The following is a 6,444-nucleotide window of genomic DNA, read 5'->3' on the forward strand; positions in this document are numbered from 1 at the left end:
GACAAGCAAACACCGAATGAGTATATAACTCAAGAAGTCATAAGCATTACACTACCATCCATTAATAAAATTTTCACAAGAGGAAACAACGAAATGAGGCTAAGTACTCCATCCATACCGAACTATGCCATAGTTTCTTAGACCTTACGATTCAATCTCATTCCAAGTCCTACATTGACATTTCATACGCTATTCAATAGAATAATTGAGGCATTTCCATACATCATTTTATTTTGTTACAATCATACAACTAAGCGAACTTTCACCTATTCCACGATGAACCTTATGTACGTGACTTCAATTATAATCATCACATAGGTTCAAAACTTACCACGCTCAACTCCAAATATAAACATAGCACCTATTAGCCATGAACTCAAGGTACTTACCCTTTCCACTGTCCGAAATCGACTCGGTAAGGTCGCACCCTTAATATAAATAATTGATAGAAAATATATATACAATGGGTTCGCACACATAGTGCTTAATAATCAACCACGCACACTTAGTGCCATGTACTTTAAACTCGCACACTTAGTGCCATGCATTTCAAGCCCGCACACTTAGTGCCAATCTCACAACCGTGAACACTTATTGCCCGCACACTTAGTGCCGAAAACCAGCCACTCTATACGCTTCACTTCCTTTTTATATTCGACAATTTCATCTCTACATACATATACATTTGTATACATTTCATCTCATTAACCACAATTGCATAGGTATTACGATCATTTAAATCAATACCAACTATATGCTTAATGACTTACCTTGTGTTGGGTAAAATAATTCCAAGTCGGCTACTCGATGACCTTCGATTTCCCCTTGTTGGACGCCTCTCCTTTAGGATCTTGAGCTTAAACAAATAAATTAACCCATTCAACCGCTTTGCTACATATATTGGTATTCACATTTTTAATGATTTTATGACATCTGAGCGGCATGGTAAAATTTTTATCTTGCTACCTTATGTTCTTAGCTATTCTACTAATAACCTTATGCAATTACCATACTTTCAATAATCCAATCACACATGCATATGTATACTTGGACATTCGGCAATCACCTTTGCTAGTTTTTCCCATTTTTTGTCGGTTATATATACATAGTCCTAAGGTAATATCACGAATGGGCTTACATTTATATGTATATATAGCCGAATATGCAAAGCTTAAACTCAACATCACATAAGCTCCTAAGTGATGGCCGAATATGTATATCTATATATATATATATATATCAACTATACTATTACTTTTAATTCATCTAATCACAAAATTTCATCTCATGAACACTTGACCCATTTCTCACAAAAATGAAACAACAACTAAAATGAACATCCCATTTTTACCCCATATGGCCGATTGCTTCATTTGTTACCCAACTAACAATTCAACAATTTCAACCTCATTACAACCTCTACCTATCCAATATAACATGAACACAATCCTCCACCCCTAAATTAGATTTGGCAATCACTTAACCCATTTTAACCTCAACTTTCAAGTTAAAAGCAATTAACCACTCACCATATCCTACATTACTATCCATTTTAATGACATTAACACATCTACTAAGAGTTTCAAGCTTCTTGGTCGAATTTCAACCTCAAAATCCTAAGTCTAATCTATAGGATGAGTAGAATTTGAACTAACCATCTCAAACATGCATAGATTTTCAAGAATCATTCAATACATACCTCATTCTTGCCATCTTCCAAGCCAAAATCAAATAACCAAATCTCCCTTCCTTCTCCTCACTCACGGCAATAGCCAAAGAAAAAAAAGATGAACACTCCCTCTTCCCTCCTTATTTTATTCATCTTTTCCTTTTTAATCCTTTCTTTAATTTATTTTAATTTACTTACCAATATTAAATAATAAACAACATAAACTTGGAGGAATGGAACCATGCTTGGCCGGCCACTTAACATGAATTGGGCACTTTGACATGCAAACCCAAACTTTCCTATTTTAATACTATTTGGTCCTTACTTATTTACCTATCATAATTTTCTAAGTCTCTCAACTAGATCCTTTCAAGCAAAATTCACATTCCTAAGATAAAATTAAAACATCAAATTTTTATACAAGTACTATCACACATATAAGATATGAAATTAAAATTTTAACTAAATTTTATGACTCGGTTTTGTGGTCCCGAAACCACATTCCGACTAGGGTCAAATTAGGGCTGTCACAGAGGATATGGTCCACTTGATTCAGGATCGACTGAAAGTAGCTTCTGATAGATAGAAGTCCTATGCGGATTTGAAAAGGAAGGACATCGAGTATTCTGTGGGAGACATGGTTTTTCTTAAGGTCTCACCATGGAAGAAGGTTCTGAGGTTCAGTCGTAAGGGCAAGTTGAGTCCTCGATTTATTGGACTGTACCAGAGTGGGACCAGTTGCATTTCAGTTGGAGCTTCCTCTAGAGTTGGATCGTATACATGACGTGTTTCACATGTCGATGTTGAGACGCTTTCGCTCCGATCCTACTCACATTGTGCCTGTGGAGGAGATTGAGGTTAGACCGGATCTGACATTCGAGAAGAAGCAAGTTCAGATTTTGGATCGCGAAGTTAAGGTACTGCATAGGAAGTCTACTCCCTTAGTGAAGGTGCTATGGCGGAATCATAGCACTGAGGAGGCTACTTGGGAGCTAGAGGATTCGATGCGTCAGTAATATCCTCACCTTTTCTGATCAGGTAAAATTCGAGGACGAATTTTCTTTATGGGGGTAGAGTTGTAACGCCCCAAATTTTTTATTTTTGACTTTTTTACGATTTTCGGGCTTGGAAGTGTCTGAATTTGTGGTTCATGTTATTTTGGCTTAAATGTATGTTGGGTTAAGTAATTATGAGCTTTGGGGTGTGTTTGGGAGGTCCTAAGTTCAGGCTGTAACTTGGGCTAAATTTGGGTTTTTAATTGAATTAAGCCTGACTTGAGGTCAGTGGCCTTATAAGGAATTGTTGGTAAAAACTTAACAGAATGGGCCTGCTGGTCTAGTGGTTAAGTGACAAGGGATTACGCTTAAGATCAGGGGTTTGATTCCCTTCAGTGGCATTAGGATTATTTTTGCTGCAAGTTTTAGTAAGTGTTAGGCTTCATTAAAGTTCTGAGTTGTGGGCTTTAGGGGAAAAACCTAGGGTTATCTTTTTGTTCCTCCTTTTTGGAAAAATAGTTTTTACTTGCCGTATTCTCTTTTCCCCAAAAATTCCCTTTGCTGCCAAAATTTCCTTTTCTCCTTCTCCTCTCCATTCGTTTTTCTTTCCCTTTCGTTTGGCTTGGTGCTTTGCTAGTAGATTTTGTTGATTCGGTAAGTATCGCTTTATGTAAGTTAGGTATTTTCTATTGGATATTGTTAAGAGAGGTTTTGGTTGCTGGTTAGGGGGATTCAAGGATCTGTGGATCATTAATCGGGGTTCTAAACATCAAGGAAACACCGCTCTTCGTCGAAGGTAGGTAGATCTCGTGTTTCGGGTTTTATCCAATCTTAGATAAATCAATTTAAGTGACTGATTTGGGCTTGATTTTGTCAATCTTAGGCTTTGGAGTGCTCGTGGTTGGATTTATAGGGAAACAAACACGGTGTGTACTCTAATTGCATAGAAAACGAGTTTCGGCGAAAGCCTAAAAACCAATCTGTCGACGCCACACGGGCGTGTGGTCTGCCCATGTGGTAGCTTGCATCGCGAGACATGGGTGTGTGACAGACGAGCCAGGCCGTGTGCAAACCACACGGGCGCAACAGACACGGACGTGTGAGGATGGTGAGGCCGTGTATGAGGCACAGACCCGACCATTTGGGTTGTGTAGGCTGCATGGGCGTGTGGGTCACACGGGTGAACCACACGGGCGTGTGGGTCACACGGGTGAACCACACGAGCGTGTAGGTCTTGGGCCAAGCCGTGTGATCCACACCGGGAAGGCTAATTTGGGCCGTGTGGGCCCATACAGGCAGGGTACACAGGCGTGTGAGCCTAATTTTTCTAAAATGTTCTGTAAGGTTGCGTGGGTCGCCTAAGTCGATTGTGACCTACTTGTAGGGTCGGTAAGCGTTATTTAGACACCATACTATGAATGATTATTGTGTTGTATGTAAAACATGTTACAATAAGCATGTATATCTGCCTGATTTCATATATCTGTTCTACTATGATATGATCTAGTTTCTGCATATAAGCATGCCACGATATTTATGATGCATTGCGTTGGGTTGGGTTGTTGTGAAGAGAAGGAAGTTTGAGAGGTGATTAGCCTATTTTTGGGCAGCTACACTGCATATATCTATTATGTACTGTTTTACAGTACCACTTGGTGTGTAGGCCTGGATGGATCGATTTTATCCCCATACTCGGTGTGTAGGGCTGGGTGGGTCGATTTTATCCCTACATGGTGTGTTAGGTTGGACGGAGATGGTGTGCAGGGTTGGTGGGCATGAATTCTGTTCTCTGATATCAGATCTGATCTACATGCGATATCTGTATGGCTAAGGCCGAGTATCTGTATTCTGTTATCTGTTTGTATGCATGCTGTTTGTGGGGATGTACACACTGAGTTTGCAAAAACTCACCCTTTATTTATTTTATGTCAGGTAATCCTCAGCAGTAGATGGATCGGTGTGGCGAAGGGCTTAATGGTGACCTCTGTTAGACTCATGGATTTTTGAGTAATGTTTATTTCATCTGTTCAATTTTTTTCCTATATTTGTTTTGGGATTTAATTTTTAGACTTGAGCTATTTGTTTTGGGTTTATTTTGGGGTTTTTAAATTGTTAAGTTGTTGATTTATGAAATATTGATGTTTTAGCTTCCGCGTAAAAGAATGATTTTCAACTAATTAATGGAATAAGGGTTTCCCGATTTAAGTAAAGATAATAATCTGAATGATTTTAACTTACTAAGCTTTTATAAAAGCACTCTCATGTAACACCGCCAGATTCGGCCATAACGTCTGGGCCGGGTTTGGGGTGTTACACTCTTGAAGTATTTCCCACTGGCTGAAACAATTAAGTTGAGGAATGACATTTCTTCCTCTGCCCAGATCAATGTAGAAACATTATATGATGCATGAGAAAGATTCAAGGACTTATTGAGAAGGTGACCTCATCATGGTTTACCTCTATGGTTACAAGTTCAAAACTTCTACAATAGTTTGAATCCCTCGACTCGGCAATTACTTGATGAAGCAGTTGGTGGAACACTAAATAATAAAACACCTGAGACAGCTTATGAGTTTATAGAGATGGCACTGAATAATCATCAGTGGAAAGTTATAAGGTCGAAATCGATGAAAGCAGCCGATGTTTTTAATTTAGATTCCATCACCATGTTATCAAACCAAGTAGAAGCACTAAATAAGAATATTAATTGTTTATATTTTTCTACGCAAGTGAATCTGGTGATACAATACGATACAAATGGAGGTGGAATGAGTAATTCAAAATGTTTACCCTTCGATCCTAGCAAAGAGAATGAGCAAGTCAATTATATGCGAAACAATTCTAGACCTCAAAATAACCTTTATAGTAATAACTATAATGCAGGTTGGAGGCACCATCCCAATATCTCTTGGGATGGTTAAGGAAATCAAAGAACACAACCCCCTCCGGGCTTTCAACAACCTTATTAGCAAGAGAAGAAGCTGAACCTTGAGGACATGTTGGAAAAATTTATCTCAATGTAAGAAATTCATTTTCAAAACACTGAAGCAACTCTAAAAAATTAGCAAGCATCAATTCAATGACTTAAAAATCAAATAGGATAGCTTGCTAAATTAGCTTTGGAAAGACCACAAGGTAGCTTGCGTAGCAATACTAAAACTAACTCAAAGGAGTAGCTTCATGCAATTACTGTTCGAGATGTGGAAGGGTTAGTTGAACCTGAACAAGAATCGAGGTAAGAAGATGTGGTGAATAATGATGAGGTTGAGGAAGATAAAAAGGAACAAATACAGTTTGTCAGAGAATACAAACCTCGAGTTCCATATCCAAACACGTTGAAGAGAGACCACACAAACGAATAATATGGTAAATTTCTTAAGCTCTTAAAAAAATTACACATTAACTTACCATTTGTTGAAGCTTTTTCGTAGATGCCAAATGGTGTAAAATTTTTAAACAGACTGTTAACAAACAAGAGGGAGATAGATGACTCATCGACTGTGGAGCTCAATGCAGTTTGTTTGGCCATTCTACAAAACAAACTACCCAATAAACTTAAAGATTCAAGGAGTTTTACTATTCCTTGTCTCATTACTAGTTTATATATTGGAAATGCTTTGGCTAATTTAGGGGCTAGTATTAATCTCATGTCTTATAAAATGTTTAAACAACTTGGCCGTTAAGAAGAACTAGTTACATACCAGTTAGCTAGTACTATTGCATTCCTCAATACCAGACAGCTAACATTACTGCATTCTTTAACAAGAACTAGCTACATAC

At 38.1% G+C, this 6,444-nt stretch overlaps 1 non-coding gene across 1 annotated transcript; it reads right to left on the minus strand.

Annotated features, from left to right (window-relative positions):
• Positions 1 to 5,012: 5,012 nt before the first annotated feature.
• Positions 5,013 to 5,119, minus strand: LOC128281003 (small nucleolar RNA R71). The gene has a single exon (XR_008271220.1). It is a non-coding gene; the product is annotated as a small nucleolar RNA R71 (small nucleolar RNA).
• Between the last annotated feature and the right edge of the window lie 1,325 nt (positions 5,120 to 6,444).

This window comes from Gossypium arboreum, chromosome 9, assembly GCF_025698485.1.
Source record: "Gossypium arboreum isolate Shixiya-1 chromosome 9, ASM2569848v2, whole genome shotgun sequence".
Taxonomy (NCBI): domain Eukaryota; kingdom Viridiplantae; phylum Streptophyta; class Magnoliopsida; order Malvales; family Malvaceae; genus Gossypium; species Gossypium arboreum.